Here is a 21680-nt window from a genome sequence, read left to right on the forward strand (position 1 = left end):
ATGAGGAACATTGGAAGTTGATGCCAAATTTCAAAGAGAATATTGAAAAATTAACTGTTCATAAAAATATGAATGAGTTTCACCTATGGAGTGCCACGTGAGACAATTTAAATTCTGAGCTTAACTGCAGAACTGGACTTTGAATTGTGCCAGAGCAGGGAATTCCCCTTCCTTTGAAGACACTGCAAGGGTAAAGAAGGAGCTTGTTTGAAAAACTGTGTCTTTCAATTATAAGAGTTACTGCCCCTTGAAAATGTAAATTAATTTAAGATAGTTTCTATGATCTTAGAAATGATCAGCAACAAGACGTGTGTGTGTCTGTGTGTATGTGTAGGAGGCAGGCAGAAAGGGGACAACGAGGTGTAATTCACACTCAGAAATATAGGTCTGGAGGGGTCCAATTACACTAATGAGTCTGACTCTCCCCCATCTTTTTTACTTCATCTTACTCAGTGCAAGCACACAAAAAATCTTAAACTGTATAACAAATTTAAGCCTTCTAGTATAAAAGCTATAAAATATCAAAAATATTGACTGTGCCATGGAAAGAGTGCAGGGGAGCTCAAGTAGGCTTCCAGTGTCATGCATCCCATCATCACTGTTTACTTGGTATATATCTGTTGGAAATATGAGGAACTATAGTTTAATAGACCAGTAAGCATTTCTATACATTTCCTGTATATTAGCACTCTGAAGATTAACATCTACAAAAAGTCATGCTTTGAGGTTTATAGGAATAATCTCAGCTATGGCACTGATAATTTTCTACAGAAAATTTTTGCAGAAGGTCTTTTGGCTTGCTGACTTATTTTGCATGAATTTTCAGATGCTTGAAATTTCTGTTCAGTTGTGTCTCCTTGTAGTTTGCAAACATATGAAGTATTATGTCTGGATTATTCAGTATCTGATGCATCGTGCTTCCTCCAGTCCATCAGTGCTTTCATTTTCCAGTGCATTGGCTAGTTTCACACAACGTTTCCCAGTAAAAGGATACCCATTAAAAATGTTTTTAATGTTTGTAGCAGACTCTCTTACCTAATTTCATCAACCTCGTTAATTCTGCCTACCTTCTTAACCCAATCAGCATGTGGCCCTGTTTTTTCTCCTCTTCCCTCTTTTCTCCTCTTAACTGTAAATATTAGTAAGGAAAGTGTATAGTTGGTTCAGTTTTGCTCTGAAATTTTTGAACTCCAAAAATATTTATGTAAAGTTAATCTGTTATAACTCTCCTCTTGATTCCAGACCTTGGCATTTAGAATCAATTTGATGTTTAATGCTCTTGAAAAGAGCAGCATTTCTTTCAAAAAGAACAGTATTATGAAGCAAGGCGATGGCTTCAAAGCTATTATGACAGCATCCATAATCCAGGGGCAGTTTCAGTTTGCTTATATTGGAAGCATTTTAGTACATTGGGAGTTGTAATAAAACTCTTGCATTTGTGATTAATCATATCTAGAGCTACATGAAGATCTAATAATTTCTGCAGAGATGAGTAAGTAGTATACACAGCTGTGTTTAACCAGCACCATGAGTTAAGCATGTACATGAGAGGGACACTTTGAACCATCATAATAATTGGAGAAAGGTATTGTCATCTTGGTCATATCTGCTCTCAAAATAAAACAAACATACCTGAGAAATTGTCTGGTTTTACTTAGGTGACCAAACCTTAGACTTCTAAGATGGGTATCCTACACTGCCTTAATAATCTACATGGCAAACATGCAACCAGAGCAATTCAGCATATTCTGAGATACATCTCTGGTATAAACCTGATAAATCCTCAACAGGACTTCTGCCTTTGAACCCCTTAATTAGAAACAGAGCACAACATTGGTAAAGGCTTAGGCATCTAATGTAGACATGTCACAAACAAATGAAATAAACTTTACCCCTATTGAACAGATTTATGAAAACTGCTTTTTGCATCTAGGTCTCCGATATACCAGAGAAAAAACTTTTAAATTTAGAACCAACTAATTCTTAAATTGTAAATGCATTAATGCTTTGTCTGGCATTCCTATTCCTAGTCTGTTTGTCCTATGTCATGTTTTTGAGAAAAAGTACTGCCAGGCTTTTCTTGCACCTCTTCTGGGAAGTAAGATTTTTCCTCCCAAGAATGTTTTTATGCAATTAAAAGAATTTCTTTTCCAAGCTTAGGATAAACATTTGACTTTTAAAATGGTTTTGGCACAATAATGATCATATTTGTGTTTGTTAGTTTGTTTGCATCAATCGAGATATACTGTTCCAATTGACTTTGAATGGTTTTGCGAATTAGATAATTTTTAATATCTGTCTCATTATCTTAAATTATGAAGCTAAATATAATTTCAAACTGGGAAACTGGAATTTTTATTTTCATATAAGAAATTGGATCAAAAAGGGCCAATGCTGTTCGTCTTCTATGTTTCAATTTCAATAAATTGTTACGTTTTTTGGAGAATGAAGCAAATCATTCCCAAAACACCTAACAAGTTTCACTGAATATCTTGTTTTCCAGTACACAGGTGTGTGATGTCCATTTCTGAGCCAGAGATTATAAGAAAACTCTGTCCTACAACCCTGTCTTTGACACTCCAAAAAAGGGCTATGTGACAGGAACAGACACCATCTCTTTTCATGACATAATGTACCCTGTGAGGATGTACTGCCTGCTAATGAAGGGCAGAAAGGAAAAGTAGGCAAGAGAACAGCAGAAAAAGTTTTCACTGGATGCAGAAATGGAATCACACCGCAGAAACATGCAGAGATCAAGGATCTCACAATCACATAGACAGAAAATCTTACTTTCACAACTTCAGGTTATTGCTTCTCCCATAATCAAACAGGCAGATATGTAAAAGAGACTTAGAGGAGTGTTGCAGTGGGGATACTGCAACACGCATATATCAAACCAGGAGTCCCGTGGAAAGGAAATATATATGGACAGACAGATTCTTGATAGCTGTTTCAGAGAGATGTTTATTTCTCCAGCCGCATGGCCGGAGCTCTGCCGAGGAACTGTTCCAGTCACGGGACCAAGGGTCCTTCTGCCCGCGCAGGGAACACAAACCAACCAATGGGAACGAGGCTGAGCAGGGGCAGGGAAGCCCCGTGTCTGTGCCCTCAGGGCCCCTCTCCCAGGGCTACACGGCGGGGGAGGAGACCCCAACACCTCACCCGTTTTATTTTAATAAAAGGAGAATGAAAACAACTGGATAAACGTAACAAGAACCATTTCAAGACAAAACAAGCCACCCTCCTGAGTCTTTAAATGTCCAATCAGATTTTGTGGAACATCTTAGGGCTGACAGAAGGGAGACAGAACTCTGAGCATGCTTTGTGGGGAAACTGAGGCAGGAGAGGGTTTAACTTCTTCCCTCCCCCTTTTCATCCCCCACTCGGCATTGGAAAGGGATTTTTGGGGAAACAATTGGCAAAAGCATGGTTTTGTGAGGGAAACCATGGATGAAAAAACGGATTAGGAATACACTGGGGGTAATAGGACATAGGGTAAAAGGGAAAGGTGGGATTAGGAAAGGGAGACTGTAGGGGGGGCTTACAATGGAGATATTGTCTAACATGACTACGATTTTTGACATATATACTGCCTTTTACAGGAACACCATCAGGCCCAGTGACCTGCGATGCTTGTAACCCTTTTCTCCCTAGCACAATTTTGAATTCCACCACCTCTCCATCTCCCAAGCTTGGGATGCATTTTTCAGGGTTATTCTTTTTAATAGCAGTTCTATGCACAAATATGTCTTGCTGGTTGTCACACCTTGTTATAAAACCATAATTTTGCTTAACATTATACCATTTTACTATCCCTAAGGTCTTAGTTGCTATGATCTTTTCCTTTTTCCGAGTGGCTGCTGTTTTCTGTCTCGCTGCGTCTTTGCTGTCTCTTTCGGTCGCTCCCGTGTTGGAATTGTCGGGGCTGCTGGTGCCTGCGCGCTCTTCCCGGGGTCGCGTTCGGGGCTGCGTGGGCCGGGCCGGGCCGCGCCGCTCAGTTCTCCGTGTGTCGCCTCCTCTGGTCGCAGCTTCGCTGCCGCTGCCGGGCGCTGCACCCACGTCTCGGCCGGGCCCCCGAGCGATGACCCCCCCGCGCTCCGCTCCAGCGCGCGTCTCGGCTGGGCGCGGCTCCGCTCCACCGCCACCGCCACCGCCGCCCGCGCGCCGCCCCTCTCGGTCGGGCGTTCCCGGGGCTCGCTCCACCACGCGCTGCGCGGGGCCTGGCGGGCACTGCCGGGTCCCGCTGCTCCCGCCGCTCCTCGCTCCGCCACCGACACTGCGGCTCGCTTGGCTCCGCCCGCGCGCGGGAACTGCCTCGCTGCTGCTCACAGAGCGCTCGGTGCACGTGGCCTGGGCCGCACGGTCCCTGCGCCAGGCTTCCCTTCGCCAGGACACAGCTGACATTGCTCAACAGTCTCGGTAACTAAATAATATTCACGAAAATATTCTTCCATCGGCATATATTTTGACTCCAGTATTAACTGTGTCCAAACGGTTTTCCAAAAGCCCTTCGTAAGAATTAAATCCCAAGAAACATAGAAAAAGTTCTTAAACAACCATGCCAGGAAGTGTTTCAGTTCTTTTTGAGCTTGAATCAAGCTAAAATTTACAAATCGTTTTTCAAAAATCTTTTCAAGTTTAAGATAAATGTCCATATGCGGCTCTGAGAGCCAAGAGTCTTCCCACCGTTCCTCCATAGTTTAGATACGGAATAGCAAAGCAAAACCAAGAAGAGGAATCCAAAGTTTCCAGGGTTTATTCACACAAATCAGTCGCTTAGGGATCGGGGATCGTTCTGCTCACAAATCTCCACCATTTGTTGCAGTGGGGATACTGCAACACGCATATATCAAACCAGGAGTCCCGTGGAAAGGAAATATATATGGACAGACAGATTCTTGATAGCTGTTTCAGAGAGATGTTTATTTCTCCAGCCGCATGGCCGGAGCTCTGCCGAGGAACTGTTCCAGTCACGGGACCAAGGGTCCTTCTGCCCGCGCAGGGAACACAAACCAACCAGTGGGAACGAGGCTGAGCAGGGACAGGGAAGCCCCGTGTCTGTGCCCTCAGGGCCCCTCTCCCAGGGCTACACGGCAGGGGAGGAGACCCCAACAGAGGAGCCATACATAAAGGATAAATCTAAACAAATCTAGCTAGGCTTGATTACATAAGCAAGGAGACAGATGTTCTTACAGTCTCTGTTTTCCTGAGATTTTTATAGGCAAAAACGACTTGGGCAGTAACTCACACTCATAGCATTGGTAGCCATGGGCTAAATTGTGGTCTCATGGCTATCTAGAGTGCATTTTCATGGCCTGACTCTGGTACCTCACTGTACAACCTTCAGTTATCTAACAGCCCAACCCTTAAAGAGAAATTAATTTGATCCCTTATATGCTACTCTGTGGGAAGTTTGCAAGAAATTTAGCAAAACATAGTGATAAAGGCCTTATAAATGGATTTAGAGATATGTAGATGAGATAGACTGGATTTAACTTTAGCTGATGCAATAAGAGATTTTCAAGGACTGAAATAATATTTGTTAAGCAATATTTGTGATCACCCATGCTGAGAGAAAAAGGATCAAGGCATGACAGGGAAAATATTCTGTGAAGACTCTTACCATAATTGACTCTGAACAGTCAAAGTGAAGGTTGTGCCCCGTGTCTTTGCAGTGATGAGTAGGTGACAGAAATCTTGGGAAACCAGGCACCTACCTGAAAGGTAGCTCGGTGCATTCAGGCTCAGATATCTTTTCAGGGTGAGTATCATTTGGGGAAAAATCTTCTGAACACAAACATCTCTTGCTAGTATTTCACAGGGGAACAAAGCCTTCTTTAGTTCAGTAATTTGGTAATTTCCTCCCTCTTATCTCCTGGCAAATTTTAGAAGACCAAAATCTGTAAAAAACCTGGAAAACTCCCAAAATGAAACTCCCTTGCTACTTGTTTCCTGGCTTGTGCAAATTTTGTGGTTTGTTAATCATTAGCAAAGGTTAAGTATGCTTTTGTTGCTTAGCAACCATGATTGGTTTTTAAAAGTTTTGTTTCAAAATGTATCTTTATCCATGTTTTTGTCTGCTCTTCTTCTTCATGTAATTCAAACTCAAGAAGGTTTGAGTGCAGTAAGACATCTGGACTCATGATCTTTGCTTCTACCTGCTTGCAATAAACACGCAAAATGAGAACTAAAATGCAAACCAGAGCAAGAGAGCCATTTCTACACATTCTACACAAGGATCTTAGCTGGTTTTCAGTTTGCGCTGTGATGGCTTTTAAAATTTATTTTCCTTTTCAGCGTCTTGGTTGTGGTGGACCTTTGTGGTTTATCAGTTTCAACCCAAAAATGGACGCCTAAATTTAGTTCTGAAAAGTGCAAATAATTTGGGTACTAGTTAAAATATAAGCCCTGCTGTATTTAGATTATATTCATGTACATTTTAACTTCAAATTAATATTTAACCCAGTGCAATATGAATATAAAGCTTGTAAGCCCAAAAGCTTACCTGGTTTTTACCAAGTATGTCAGTTACTGCAATAAAAGATGTTACTTGTCTCTAAAACATTTGCTTTGCTTCCCCATTTTGTCATATTAAGTTGACATCCGAGCTTAACTAAAATCAAGGGCAACTTTCCTACTGAGTTTCCCGGGGTCAAAATTTCACTCTGTAAGTGAAAAAACAAAGACAATTGTAAAAAAAGAGTAAAAATCTTAGCCTGGAGGTATGAAATGCTAAAGCAGCCAGCTATCAGGGCTGCTAAGCTCTTGTTTCTCCCTGGGAGCTGTGGAGCAGAGCAGGCATGTGAACAGAAACCACTGAGGCCTCTGGCTGCTCGGGAGCTCCATTCCTGGGAGCTGGTAGAGCAGAAGTTACCTGGACGTCTCTGGCAGCCAACATTAAGGTGGATTCCACTTATCAGGGCAAGAAAACCAGCCTGTTTCAACCCTCTGCAGATATCTGGAAAGCTTTGGAATGGTGAGTTTATATTCACAGGATGAGGAATGTACAAACGGTACAACTGGAAGGATAGGAGGAACTTTTGCCAAACTCTATTTCCCCCTCTTTGGGAGAAGGCTTCTGTACTTAATCTCCTAGAAGCAAAACCAGAAACTACCTGAGGGTGATGACATGGGAAGCAATGGTGAAAATCAACAAATGTTGGTGCGGGCTCTAATAATTCTGACTTCAACATTCCAGCTCTGGAAATTGCCTTGAACTCTCTGCTCTGATTGGACTGAGAGCAAAGGCAGTGTGATTGCTCTTCAGAGGGAAGGGTTCTAGATAAAGCTCAGTGCACAAGCACAGAGAAGCAGCAGCATCAGCCTCCAGGAGAGCCCTGGCCACGGCCCTTTGGGCAGTAGCCAGCAGCAGCATGGATGGTGTGGGAGCCTCTCTGCCTCGCAGAGATGTGCACTCGCGCCTGTGTGCTATTGAAAACCAACTGCTGTCCTGCATCTCTTCTCAAAGCCTGAGGAGCTTCAGGCAGGTGTCCAGACTTCTCATTCCTCCATGAATAGGACTTTACCTCCAGGAAAACAGAAATGTCTGAGGAAGTTTCTTAGTTAATTCCATGAGTGTTCTACAGGTATGTCCCCAGATGGGAACTAACCTGCAACATAAGCCACTCTGATTTGTCCATCAATTTTTTTATGACTGTATTAAGTGCATGGTCTGTGGGTTATTCAGACTTATCAAACTGACTTCGTCCTTTTAATGTGCTTGTGTTTTTCTTCTACACAAAAAATAACAACATTTTCTAGATTTGAACACCAGATTAAGTGCATTTCAAGACTTCCACAAATTTACTTTCAGAAACAGAAATTGACATTTCTTTAAAAAAATAATAAGAGGGGAGGAGAAAGAAAACCATCCCCGAGCTGACAGAATGCAGCAGTAGGAGGCAAGCGTTCAGCTGGCAGTTACTTACTTCCTGGCATGCAATTTTAATTAAGGAGTCAGCATGTCTGCTACACAAGCCCACAGGAGGCAGTAACTAAAAATGACTGGGAAAACGTCCATGGATATAAAGGTAGGAGAATTAAATAATGACACTGTATTTTAGAAAGCTAATTGAATATGTTCATCCCTACTTTTTTCTAGATAAGACCTATTACCAAAGGAAAAGCAAGCACAAATTGCTGTATCACAGTATGCCCAATAATACCTATTTTGCAGTGTTTAGTCAGAGACTCACTATTGATCTAAGATAAATCAAAGACAAAATCTTTTTTTTTCTGTTCAGAAGTCATGTTCTGAGATATCAATTCATATTTTTAAACTGGGCCAGAAATCTTTCTTTCCTTAGACCATAGCTGTAGTGATTACCTAGCTAAGTAAGTCAGCAAGTAGATTGCTTTAAATAATTTTATAAACACTTTTTCCCCCTGGTGCGGTGATTTTTTCTTTTTCTTACAGAGCCAATCATTAGGACATAGAGGCTGATTCATATCCTGTACTTTCAACAACCGTTATTAATCATCTTTCCAAAGGAGTGCTGTGAAATCCTGCATTGAAATTTCATTGTTGGCTCTTACTTTCTACACTAGGAAATATTCAAATGGAATGCTAAGGAATAATAAGGAGGAAGCTCATGCATCTGCCTTGTTTTATATCTGTACAGATCAAGCTGAAAGAGCTGGGATTAAAAATAAATTGTGAAGGAAAAACAAATCCAAAAAATATGGTATGACTTAAAATTAGAATTACATGTTCTGTGGAGAAAAGAACTGGTCAGATAATCTGAGTCCTTCTATCTTTCTGTCACTTGCACTTATTAAGAGCTCTTCAGTGAGCAGGTTCATAGTTTATGCTTACGGCTAAATAAATTGCTGGGAGAATATTACAGAATACAATGAAGTCAGGTGACAGAATCAAAAAATATTTCAAACATTTATTTTTAATTTTTATAAATATAATTTCATGGGATCCTTGTCATAGAATCATAGAATGGTTTGAATTGGAAGGCAAATTAAATGTCATGTAGTTCCAATCCTCCTGCCGTGGGCAGGGATGTCACCCACTAGTTCAGGTTGCCCTGGTCCCCATCCAAACTGGTTTTGAATGCTTCCAGGGATGGGACACGTGTTGTAACCACTGGACTCTGCCTAGCAGGCTGCTGCTCCCTGAAAGCTCAGCGAGGGTTTCCTAGGGCCGTGCGATTGATCGCATCCCTGAGTCCATTTGGGACAGCCCCGCGATCTGGCTCGGGCAGCCAGCAGCGTTACAATGCAGTGGTGGTAAAGGAGGTAGAGAAGGGTCTCTCATGAGGGTTTGAGATGGCTTTAATCACATCTTGTCCCCATGATGTTCAGAGGTAGAGAGACAGCATGTTCTGAGTGCAGGATGGTTTTGTCAGGGGCCCAGGGGTGGTCCCTGGGCAGGGTTGGGGTACAGGAGCAAATAGGGAGAAACTGAGGGAGTGGCCAAGGCTAGGGGGGGGGAACAGGGGGAACATACAGAATTAGGGGGTTAATTGGCCACCACAGACATGCACAACTTCTCCTGGCAGCCTGGTACAATGCATAATCACCCTCACAGTGAACAATTTCTTCCTTATGTTTAATCTAAATCTACCTCCTTCAGGATAAAAGTATTGCCCCTTGTCCTGTCACTACAGATCTTGGTAAAAAGTTTCTCTTCATGTTTCTCATAAGCCCTCTTTCTATACTGAGATGCCGCAGCTTCTCAAATGTGATGGATAGTAGCTTAGCCACTTTCTCTGTCCGTTCTCTCAAGACTCATGGATGCATCTCATCAGGTCTCATGGACTTGCATGCCTTCAGATTCCTTAGATGGTCTCAGATTTGATCTTCGTACACAGTGGAAGGTTCTTAATTTTCCCAGTCCCTTCTTTTACCTTCTGTGACTTGGGCAGCATGGCTGGAGCATTTGCCAGTGAAGACTGTAGCAAAAACTCTCAGTACTTCAGCCTTTTCTGTATCCCAGGTAACCCTGTTTCCCATTTCCTTCCGGACAGGACCTGTATTTTCCCTAGTCTTCCCTTAACCACCAATGTGCCTATAGAAGCTTTTCTTGTTGCCCTTGTCATCCATGATCTGTTTTAATTCTGTAAGGGCTTTAACTTAATCTGATCCCTAGCTGCTTGGACAGTTTCTCTTTATTCCTCCCAGGCTGCCTGATCTTCCTTCAACCCTCTGTAGGCTTCCTTTTGGTGTTTGAGTTTGATCAGGAGATCACTGTCTATGTAGGCCTGCTGGCATTTCTACCCAATTTCCTCTTTGCTGGGATGCATCATTCCTGAATTTGGAGGAGGTGATCCTTGAATATCAGCCAGTTTTCTTGGACCCTTCATCCCTTCAGGGTTTTATCCCATGGTACTCTGCCAAGGAGATCCCTTCAGAGGCAAAAGTCTGCTCTCCTAAAGTCCAGGGTAGGGACCTTGCTGTGCACACTCCCTGCTCTCCCAAGTATCTTAGGATGGACCTCTGCTATCTGCTATTTTGGTCACTGCAGCCCAGTCTGCCCTTGATCTTCACATTCCCCACCAGCCGCTCCCTCCGTGTTGGTGAGAACAAGGTCCAGCATAGCACCTCTCCTTGTAGGCTCTTCTGTCACTTGGAAAAGGATAAGTTATGTCCTGCTGTGTTCTCCCTTCAACAAGTATTGTTGAAGTCCCCCATGGGGACCAGGGCTTGTGGGTGTGGGGCCGCTCCTACCTGTCCATAGAGGGCCTCATCCACTCAGCCTTCCTGGTCGGGCAGCCCGCAGCCTGTAGCAGACTCCCCTACAATGTCACCTGTCCCTGCTCTCCCTTTAATCGTCACTCACAAACTCTCAATCATCTCTTCTATTCCCACGTGAAGCTCAAGGCCCTCCAGCTGCTCACTACCCCTGCCTGTCCTTCCTAAATAGCTGTATCCTTCCATTCCAACACTACAATCGTAGGAGTCATCCCACCATGTCTTCATGTTCTCAGTAATGTTATAGCCCTCCTGTGGGTTAAAAACTTGAGACGAAACACTGAAAAATCAGTAACAACTTTCGGATTCTTCTGTTGGACTGTCTTTGTGAATCAGGATTGGTGGGATAGTGTTCAGAGCAAGCTGAGACCTTGGTGTGGATTGTATGAGGCCATACACATCTCTGTCTCTTCTGTTTCTCCACAGCCCTGGAGACCACATCTAAAAGATTCTAACATCATTAATTAGGATTTTGATGTCTTTCTCATATGAACAAAATTAATGAGAAAGTTGTTTTGGTTTTATTCCTTTTTTTCCCTTGTCTTAACCTAACCTACAGGGATAAATTTTCCTTTTCTTTTGCTGAGCAGAGGAGAAAATAGCCTTGATTTTTTTCTCATAACCCAAGAAATCCAGATACTGACAGAATAGCCTGAAGATTTCTGTAATTTAAACCAACTGACAATGATCACTTCAGGAGTCACAGACTCCCTGAAAATTGCCATAGTTTACTGACTGTCAGTTGCTTCTTCTACCTGTCTTAAGGTACAAAATGCCCTAAAGGAATTTCTAAAAGAGATTAATAAAGACCCAGTAATAAGCTCTGTATCACTGTACCACTGCGGCATTCCTAGGAGCATATGTGTGGCATTCCTTCAGAGCAAAAAAATGGAGAAGGCAATAACCAGTAAGTCTAGAGGTATTAGTTTTGCTTCCAGACCACAGCCATATCTGATAGTATTGAGGGGTAGGAGTCGGCACTGCACAGCCATCCTCTGCACCTGCCAGCAGCTGGGGGGAACCCTGACATTTGTCACCAGGTTTAACCAGTTGATGTTTTGTGGAGGTTTTTGATAAATAGCTTGAGGAAATAGTTGGAAGTAGGCTAAACTTTTAGGAATTTTACTGTTAAACATCTTGTACAAAGCATCCTCTAGTGGATCTCTCTCCCTTGCCTCTAGAAGGAGTCATTTCAGAGGGCAGAAGCTGTGCTTTGTAGGATAGCTGCTAAGTCAAATGAATCTTTTTCTAGGGGCATCTCTCTCTCTCTCTCCCTTGCAACTAGGAAGGAGCTCCAGGAAAGAGGATTAATTCAAAGACCTCTACTGTAGATGGCTAAAACATAGGGCAAAGTCTTTCATGCCAAGAAAAGTATCTCTCTATTTCAATACCAGAATTTTAAATGTCTCAGCTCCTACTTAAGCCTGTACTTTAACTTGGTGAACCTCAGATTTTAATTTCCTTTGATCAGCAGCTCTGGATTTAAAGGTGAATTATTTACTTTGTACATGTAAATAAGGGGCCAATGTCCAAATGATGCTACAAAACTGCTTTAAATAAACTCAGTTAAAACCAGTAGCATGCCTATAGTCTCTCTCTATAATTTTTCTATCTTTTTATATGAAGACATTAAAAAGTTATTAAGATGAAATAAAGCTGCCTTCAGGCAGTTTTAATTTTCAACAGAACTGATTCGACTGATCACTGTATTGCAGACAGCATGGTTCCTGGCTGCATGGCAGGGATAATATTTTTATATGGTTGAGCTGTTCTTGATTAATTTATTTGTGATAGAAAGGTCAGGTGGACCTCTGTAACACCAGTGTGGTTACACTGCAACGGTCTAAACATGTACTCACATATCTGTTCATTTATTATGTGTCATTGGTAGCAGCTCATGGAGAATGTTTCCTCCTGCCCATGCAAAAGCTGAGTGATCTCTCCAAGGCCACATTAGGAGTCTCAGGAAGCCTGGGAGCAGGAAGGCTGTCCTATTGAATGCATCACTGCTGATGGACATCAGCAGGACTTGGAGATGGCATCCCAATTGTCTGTGTACATTATTTTTTTCTTTAAGGCATATCACAAGTATTAATGAACTTTTAAGGAAAATACTCCTTGGCAAACATTAATGGTCTTTTGAACTTTTCTAATGGAAAAGCAATCTTGATTTTTAAATTTATAAAATTTAAATTAAATGTGCAAGAACTATTTGCTTCTATTCCAATTCTGGTATCATCCTTTCCTCGAATTTGACTCTACCAGAACATCCTTTTCAAGGATAGTCCATGATATTACCCAAACTCCCCTGTTTATTTAAAATTTATCTCTCAAGCTCCCTACCATGAAATGCATTGTTTTGGGGGTTATGTAGCAGAAACTCATATGTGCCTCTGGATCCAGGTCATTAAACATTTAAATATCAGTTCGGGTTAATTTTGGTTTAGTGTATTGTTTGCATGAAGCATGCAAGCAGCTCAGAGGTTGGCCAAGCCAAAAAAAAAATCTGAAGACACATGAGGGATAGAGAGTCAAAGAAAAGGGAAAACAGGAAAATAATTGCCTCTGGCATAATTTTAGAGATTTTAGATAAGTTTTGAAAAAGTATTACCTCATTTTTCCACTCATTTATGTAACTGCACTCTCCATGGCCATGAAGGAAAGCAGAAAACAACCCAAAAAACCCCCTGAGTTAGATGGTCTTGGAGCTTAAAAATATCATCACTACTACTGAAAGAGAATATCTATTTTTGCAGATATCTAGGCTTGTTATTTTTAAAGCACTGATCCTGTCAGACAGCTGGATCCCCTACAGGACAGGTGGAATTTAAATAAATAAATATCATGGTGTTCAGAGTAAATCTATTCATAACAGAGAGAAAGAAAAACACTTGGGTAGGTTCCCAAATATGATGGACGAATTAAGATACTCTTGGGTATATCCAGCTGATGTTATCTTTAAATTTTATCTATACAAATGCAACATTAAAAGGTCAATGGACCTTATCTTGCCTGGTATAATTGGCCACTATCCAGCAAAGCACTTACACATTGGTAATTTTAAGGACATGGTGTCCTGGTTTCAAGCCAGAATACCCAGCAGCGTAGTGGAACAAGACAGCGATAAGCAGTTTGACAAGCTTTGCAACAAATACTATCCTGCTGCTTCTCAAAGACACCTGTATGAAGTTTATTCAAACATATCATTTTACCAATATGTATTGAAGATATACATAGATTATACTGTTTTCCCCTTTTTTTTCAGTGCTAAACAGATAGCAAAATTGTTTTGCTCTCTACAGTCTAACATTTGGATAATAATTCACTTTTGAATATGTATTTGATAAAGACAAAAGAACAAAAGGGAGTTCTAATGTGCACTTCTGTTATGGAAATTTTTCATTGCCATAATTTTTCAGAATAGGATTCCTGGAGATGCTGTCTGTGAATATATCTTTAGTTCTTCCATCTTGTTAGGAACACTTTATTAGATTTTCACATTTGTCATTTGCTTACCATAAATTCCAGCAGATACATTTTTTCCCTTACCTTTTATGAAGTGAAAGAATACTTTTCTCATCCAGCTTCAACCCAAATGACTAGGATAACAAGAATGCACTCTACCACAACATTTTAATTCATCCCAGGAAAATTCACATTTTAGAATATCTTCCCTTAGGTGAACAGAGAACAATGAAAGAGCCATGATCTTTCCAACCAGCATCCAGTCCATGGATGGCAAGAATTGTTTGTGTTAAATGTATTAAAGGGAAAATTTATATGCCTAGAGTCTTTAAGGGCAGACAAGACATATTGTTGGGTCTGAAGTCACCATTAGGCTTTAAGTTCTGTAAGTCACATAAATTGTACTTCTATTTAGTGACTAACAAATAGCACAATCTTAAATTCCCAGGAAGCAGTAATTCTTCCCATGGTAAAAAGACAGTGACTTGTCACAAAATGTGACTATTAAATTAAATTATATTCTGTGAATAAACAGGTATGTGTCTTAGTCTGCTGCATATTAGACCCTTTTAGATATTTATTTTTACAATGGCCAGGTTCTCTTGCTGCTGTGTCTTCAATGGATGTTTCAAGAAGAGAGGGTCTTAAATAAGTCATAACTCTTTCTTTTGATCTCTGCATACTAGCACTCCTGTCTGTGTGGGGGATTTGCCGTGATGCCAGCTGGCAAAGGAAAAGCAACGTTGACCAAACAGCTGTTAGGGCTATTGGAAATTTGGGATTTATTCACTATGTGGCATTTCTGTACAACAGAACATTCCTGGTGTTTTGTGAACATCTGTACCAGTTCAGCCAAAACCTAATCCAGTCTCCTGAGGGCTCTCTAGACATTTGCCACCTCTTTGCGCATGTGCTCGAACACTTCTTTCTGGATAAAAAGAGAGTGACGAAACAGAGGAGAAGATTGTTTTTGTAAAAAGTAGCTGGAAACTGAATGAGCTGAGAAAGACATCCATTAGGGAAGCTTACAAAGTTCCTTGGTTTAGATGATGAAAAGAATTTGATGTTTTCTTCAACTGTTTGAGGTTTTCTTTAACTTCTTTAGCTTTAAACTCTGAGTTCTAAGGATCATGTCTATTTTCACTGGGCTCTACTGTCCCAAGAAGAGGCTCTCTCACCTACAACTATTTCTCAGTCTGGGAAACAATTAACCTTATTTGACTTTGCTATTGATACACTGGGAAATATACAGTATTATGACGTCATCTTCAACTTGAGTATGCGCAGTTTAACAAAAGAATATGGTGAAAATTTCAACACACCATGCATTTTCTCTGGGTTTTTCACCTTGTTCCAATAAAAAGATTAATTCTATCTTGGATTTTATTGAGCAACTTCTTTTGAAAGTCAGCAATCTCCTAGAAGAATGTGAGGGTGTTTTTATTCCATAATCTTCAATAGTACTGGTAAAAAAAGTGCACGAAGGTTGAGCTACTAGTTAGAATGAGGCAGCAGTGAAGAGAAGCCCATGGCCCCTATCTTATGGTCCTCTCTTAGACACTACACTCAAATTCTATACACAAACTCTTTCCTAGTGAGAGTTGAGTGGTGATTATTATGTTGCTACATGAATATCAGTTATTATTTTTTCATAGATCCATGGAAAGCCTCTGATGCAAATATATTTATAGCTGAGTATGTAATGTTGCATATTAGCTTCGCTTAACTGTAATTAGCTGAGGCAATGCCAATTAAAACTGAAACTAGAGAAAGTCTGTGTATGATTATTTAGTATTATCTTTCTTGTGTTTTTCTAACTGCTACCTGTGGTCTAATTAATGGCATAGGCCATTAATAAATTCCAGGTCAAATTCTATTACCTTTCTTAAAAATAATAAGGAAATTAGTTAGAGGAATAGGAAATATCATCAAGGCAAAGCTCAAGGACCCTGATAGATTTGCTGACCTTTATTCTTGAGATAGGTTAGTACTCATTATGGTGCTGTGAATGTTTCCTTAAATAATTTAGATGCCATTGTTTGCTTCTTGGAGGCACTTCAGCAAGGTTCTGTGAAGTCAGCAAAGCCTGGATACATACAGACACTTCTCAGAAATAAAAGAGACAAAACTGCTACTCCATTACATCCTATGTAGATGCCTTCAATTTTCTGCTCAGATATTTAAAGAACTTCCAACGTGCTCCTGAATATTTAGCTCAACAAGGTACATCCTGAAGCAGAAAAACATGAAGTGACAAAAAGCCCATTTATGTGTCTCTTTACACTGATAAGGTTTCTTCTATTTCCATTTTAGCAAGATTCCTTTATCATGGGTGGCCCAATAAGAAAGAAATTAGATAAAGAAAAGCCATAGCTTATTACATGTGGCTGCCATATTTGAAGTAAAAACAAAAGCATAGAGCTTAATGTAAAATATTAAACATGAAGTAATCCAGAGAATAATTTATTTTTTCTCAGCTGAATTGAATGTAGGCACCTTCTGTCTGCCTTGAAAAATTAGTGACAAATCACACCCATTCCATTTTTGTGCACATCTGTGGAACAGACTCATAAAGGGCACAATGTCTGAGCTCCCATGCTTTTTGCAATTACAGGGTGCTGAAGTTTAGTTATCTGATAATGGACACATTTCTGCTGCCTGACACGCCCAAAGACAGCAAGCTGAGCAGAAGCCGTGAACTAGGACTGCTTACTGGCAGCTGCTTATTGGTTCTTGTCTTTCCAGAATCCTCCACAGCCAGTATTCAAAATGCATTTTAAGTAGTCAAGAACATAAAAGATACAACAGAATATTGTTTAACAAATGAACTTGAAGGAATATAAAGTCTAGGCCATAGCTTATGGGGTAAGAGGTGTAATTCATTACGTCACCAAGAAGATAAAATCTTCTGACCTTTTACTTCTGTTTCAATTTTCATATAAAAGGTCAGTTGCAACCAAATGCTCAATAAATGGAAATTATTAAGGGTATGGGAAGCAGTCCAGAATAGTAAAAGAACAGGTGAAGGACATTTGGATAGGTACCATGTACTCAGACCAGGGATAATTGATTGTATTTTCCCTCTTGAATACTTCAGGAATTTACATGAAACAATTTCTAAATAATCATCACTTCTTTGTGAGAAGATGGCACACAGCAAGGTCTGACATGAGTAAAGAACGAACAAATGTGTCAAACTCACTTAGATACACAGAATGCTATTTTAGCAATTAAATAACCAATTTTAAATATTTAGAGGACAGTAACTTGGTAAGAAACAGCCAACACTAGTTTGTCAAAAGCCAGTCATGCCAGGACAAGCAATGCCTTCTCTGACTACACAACAAGACTGGTTTAGTAGATGAAGAAGGAATAAAAGTAAAGTAAATCTTAGGTTTAGTAAGGCTTTTGTTTCACTGCATTCTCCGAATTAATTTAGAGTGATATGACCTACAAGAAAATTACATAGTGTTGGTATAACACATATAAAGGGTGTTCAAAATCTGTGCTTGAAAAACAAGGGTCATTTGCCAAAAAGAGTGGAGGCATATATGTAGTGCGCATACATCTACTAGGTTACCTTGGAGAAAATTTTGGTTCTGGGTTCCTGTAGCATTAGTTTAACCTGTGATTTAGATAACATGGAAGGGAATGATATAATAAAATCTACAGTCTCCAAAGACAGATTTAGAATTCAAAACTGTATTGCTAAATTGAGTAAATATTCTGAAATACGATCAAAGTCCCATCCAGCCTGGTCTTGAACATTTTCAGGGATGGGACATCCACAGCTTCTGTGGGCAACCTGTTCCAGTGCCTCACCACCCTCTTCATAAAGCCTTTCTTCCTTATATCCAATCTAAATCTCCATCTCCCCTCCTTCAATTAAAACCATTGCCCTTTGTCAGCAAGCTTGCTCTAAATCCCCTGCTCTGTATTGATATTGGGGTTTGCTCCAATCCAGGTGCAGCACCTTGCTCTTGACCTTGATGAACTTGGTGAGGATAAAGATTTCAGGAAGGTTCCTCTTGAAGGATTCCAGTGAAGTTAACTTCACGAAGTTAAGGACTTTTTACCTGGACAGCAGTAGGACTGAAAAAATCCAAGGTTTGTAGCGGTTCATAAGCAGAGAAAGATGCTTCTCTAAAAGTAATTAAAAAATTACACAACCTTCATTTTGGGATGAAGAAAAGGAGAAAAGGAGTGTGTGTTACCGAACTCAGAGCTGATGGGGCTTTATCTAGATTTATCAGGAATACCTGCCTATATAAGATTGAACCCACAGAGGTCCCCACCTCTGTGGGCACCTGGGTTCACAAGGTATGTGAATATACCACAAACTGTCCAGAAAAGCACAAACAAACAAACAAACAAACAAAAGTTTAAAAAATAATGATTATTTTATTATTATAAAATACTCAGATGATTTAGAAATGGAAAACTGTCTAATGATGAAGAACCCACTAGCCAGACATGCCAGTGAAAGCATTCCTTTGTCAGTTAAATATTTACACTTTGCTTAAAACATACATTACCTTTTCCATACCTAATTTTGTCAATTTTTCCGGGCATCTGGGAACTCAGGATACTGAACTTCACAAAGGAAATACTGCTGCTATATACAGATAATTACATGAGCAGTACAACTTATCAGACTCATGTAGTGGGTGAAGTATAAGTTGTCTCAGTGCTTATCTACCCATGACTCAGGAATTATGCTCAGGAACTTACAGAAACGTGTTAGTTGTTTCAGTCTAGAGAGCTAAAGTCTGAGTAAGTGACAGAATAGCAGCTCAACGTCTTAAAAACAGACACAACATAAACCTTTACAGGGAGAACTGATCAATTGGTCACCATGTCCTCTGGTTCCAGTTGAGACATGGCTAATTCATGTGAGAAAAATTTAAATTATATGTCATGGATTGGAATCTGTATTATACAACTTTCTCTGCTACCAGAGTCTACTTTCTTGAAACTCCTGTAGATGAACTTGGCATTCATCTGAGTGGAGTTCTCTTTTCTCACTAGCTTTTTTTTTTTCTAGATGGAGTAGTATCTCCAGAAATTAAAAGCTACATTATCACCTGCAAATGCTAATATGTTAACCAAATTCAAAATGTTTAATTATTTTGCTGTGCTTTTTGCATATACAAGTATTGTTAATACAAGTTCCTTACTGTCTTGGCTATAATCAAAATTACAAAGACTATTTATTTTAGTAATAAGTACCTACAAAAACATTTTGCTATTGCTAAGCTTTGAGGTATTAGTAGCCACAGGAAAATATGAAAAATTGCCCACACCACTTCCACATTCCAACTGATATTTAGTTACTTTCACAATTAAGACAGAAGCCAATATAATGCTGGAAATTTATTGCTTGGTCCTGCTGAGAGTCATCATTTTATCATAGGGGAGCACATATCTTGGGAAACAGTTCTATTTAATTTGCAACCAATAATCAAGTGATGTCATTTTATTTATGCATGGATTTTATTTACAAATGGATTTCAGCAGGATGTGGCTCACAGCCTTGGGTAATCACACTGCTAGGGACTGCAGCTATTCTTAAGAGTAAAATGAGCGGGATTTTCTATAGCTCTGATCCACTGCTAAATAGCTCAAACCTTCCATTAATGTTGTCTGTCACCAGTCTCTGAAAAGGTTTTTTACTTTTGTTTGCTTTGCTAGGCTAAAATAACCCTCACAATTTTACTAGGGCCCTGCACAGTACAGTAGCTAGCAGTAACTAGCATTATTGTTTTCTTTTAGTATTTTTTGCTTTTCTGCTAACCCTATTTACTTTTCAGGAAAACAGCTCAGTGGCATCAAATCAGAGATAGCTTGACATTTCCCAGATGTGGACAAGGAAGAAGACCCAAGATGTGCTATGGGGATATGCATTCTGGAGGTTGTTGTAGAAGCTGAACCAAACTGAGGATGCCTCCTTGGACTGTAAGGTTCTTGTATGGGTATCTACTGTCAGAAGACAACCTCGAGAGCAATCCCAGGAGCTGTGCTCCCAGGTGACAATGCAAGGTAGAATACATGGGAAGAGGTTGGATTAGGGTCCAACTAACATTTATCTGCCTTTGGCTGTGACATAGTTTGAGGGAGCATTATAGACACAAGACCTGTTTGGCTGGACCAAGTTCAGCTGTCTACTACTGTAGTTTTCTGCCTTTGAAGGGAATCAGAGCAGATGGAAGTTTCCATCTTGGATTAGCTAGGAGGAGATTTAGGTTTCCTGTGATGTAGTCCAATGACAGCTGTGTAGCAGAAGCAGAAAAGTCCTAAGCTCCTGGCAGCATCATATAATAACCTTCATTGACCTTGTCGACATCATGTATAACACAATCTATTTTCCCCCTTGTGGTCTGTAAAATCATACTGTAAGAGCAATACAACTTGAGAGTAAGAGGGTAAGTGGCTGCAAAAGGGCACTAGAAGTTCAGCTTTAGTTATAAGGCTTTAGTCATATTCCACTATTACATGAAGAGGACTCCACACCTAAGAATTTCAAGAGTGGTGTTCAAAAATGTCACCCACAAGATACTGCCTAAGCCATGTATTCAGTAATTGTTACACTGAAAATATGCAGTGTAACTAGGAAAGGGTTAAAGGCTTATTGAAATTGAAGAATTGTTCTTAATAGGTGCAAAACTCCATCTGCTTTCACAGTGAGAACAGGGAAAATTATAGTACTATCTATGCCATCCATTTCCTTCTCCTCTGATGCATTATAATAGCATCTAAAGAAAGAACTAGCCACCACATGGTTTTCTATATTATGCAAACTGAACTTTTCAAATCCATGAAGAATGTCAGGAGAAGTTGTCAGTCTTGTACACTGATCATTACCAGTTTTGAAAGGTGAGACTCAGAACTGAAGATTGTAGGTTAGCTTCTTTCTTTCTCTCTCTCTCTCTCTCCCTCCCTCTCTTTCTCTCTCTCCCTTCCTCTCCTTCTTCCCTGCTCCCTTGCTCTTCTCATTTATTTTCTTTTCCTCTCTCTATTCTTCTTTTTATTTCTTTGCAGTAAGAGGCAGAGCTTTTCAAGGTAACGTAAGGGGACAGTTGTTCAGAGAAATCATCTAGGAGAGAAGAAAATGCTTTTCCCATTCGAAAATGCCTTTCCCATTTGTTATGCATTCAATCAAGTGCTATAAAAAACAAGAGACTTTAACATTGTTTACTTCTGCTGAGCCAAGAAGTGAAAACTATCAAATTATTGTGACTTAGTTATTCCAGACTTAGCCTGGGATGCTAATGTTTTGTAGATTTAGTGCATATGCTTGCTTTGCTATCTACATTCATGATAAGCACAGGTGAAAATGGACATCATATAACATGAATTACAATGTTCAGGATGAAGAACAACTTGCCTCGATGATGCTCTGTGTACTGTAAAGGTTGAGCCTCTAAATCTGTCGAATTATATTGGTTTAAATATAATAAAAAGACTTTGTTTTTAAAGAAAACATCTGGCCTGAAAAACCAACTGTCTGTATTTTA

General features: G+C 40.1%; 1 long non-coding RNA gene across 1 annotated transcript; it reads left to right on the top strand.

Annotated features, from left to right (window-relative positions):
* The first annotated feature begins 7913 nt into the window (after positions 1–7913).
* Positions 7914–21649, top strand: LOC125324353. The gene is made up of 3 exons (XR_007202946.1): positions 7914–8030; positions 19977–20205; positions 21205–21649. It is a non-coding gene; the product is annotated as an uncharacterized LOC125324353 (long non-coding RNA).
* Positions 21650–21680: the final 31 nt, after the last annotated feature.

The sequence above is a fragment of the Corvus hawaiiensis genome, chromosome 4, assembly GCF_020740725.1.
Source record: "Corvus hawaiiensis isolate bCorHaw1 chromosome 4, bCorHaw1.pri.cur, whole genome shotgun sequence".
Classification (NCBI taxonomy): Eukaryota; Metazoa; Chordata; class Aves; order Passeriformes; family Corvidae; genus Corvus; species Corvus hawaiiensis.